This window comes from Nannospalax galili, unplaced genomic scaffold (genome assembly GCF_000622305.1).
Source record: "Nannospalax galili isolate Female #2095 unplaced genomic scaffold, S.galili_v1.0 scaffold853, whole genome shotgun sequence".
NCBI classification, from domain to species: domain Eukaryota; kingdom Metazoa; phylum Chordata; class Mammalia; order Rodentia; family Spalacidae; genus Nannospalax; species Nannospalax galili.
Window position 1 is genome coordinate 651,561 of NW_008332825.1, and position 1,105 is coordinate 652,665.

A 1,105-nucleotide genomic window follows, 5' to 3' on the forward strand; every position below is an offset into this window, starting at 1 on the left:
ATAGAAAGGCTGTCCACTATCTCCACTTCTCTTTAACATAGTGTTTGAAACTCTTGTAAGAGCAGTAAGACAAGAGAAAGAAATTAGATGAGTAATATTTGGAAAAGAGTAGATCAAATATCCCGGGCAGACGATATGATACTATATGTAAGAGACACCAAAAATTCCACCAGAAAACTCCTAGAAATTATTACAGCAAAGCGGCAGGTTACAAACTTAACCTACAAAAGTCTGTAGCCTTTCTGTAACAAGCAATCAGATAAAAAGCACATGGAAACACTCCCCTTCACAATAAGTGGAAAAAAAATATCTTGGGATAAACCTGACCAAAGACATTAAAGCCCTCTACAATGAAAACTTTAAATCTTTAAAGAAAGAGATTGAGGAAGAAGATCTAAAATTCATATGGAATCACAAAAGACCCCAGATATCCAAAGCAACCTTAGGCAAAAAGAACAATGCTGGGGGGAATAATCATAGCAGATCTCAGACTATATTACAGATCTGTAGTCATAAAAACAGCATGGTACTGAGACTAAAATAAACATGTTGTTCAATGGAACATGATAGAAGACCCAAACATAAGTACATGCCATTTTAGCCACCTGATATTTGACAAAGGTGCCAAGAACACACAATGGAGGAAAGGCAGCATCTTCAACAAGTGGTGATGGCAAAATTGGATCGCCACTTGTATAAGAACAAAACTGGTCCCTTATCTTTCACCATGCACAAAAGTCAATTCCAAATGGATCAAAAACCTCAATGTAAAGCCTGAAACTGAAACTTTTAGAAGAAATCATTGGGAAAAACCTACAAGATATAAGTGTAGGAAAGGATTTTCCTCAATTGCTCAGAATTAACAAATGGGGCCTCATTCAAAAGCTTCTTTTTGTACATCAAAGGAGGCAACCAGGGAAGCATACAGAAAATCCACAGAATGGGAGAAAATCTTCACCAGTGACACATCCGACAGAGGTTTAATATCCAGAACATATAACAAACTGATAAAACAGAGAATCAAGACAAGAAGTAACCCAATTAAAACATGGGTTAAGGAGCTGAACAGAGAGTTCTTAAAAGAAGAAGTAAAGATGGCTATGAA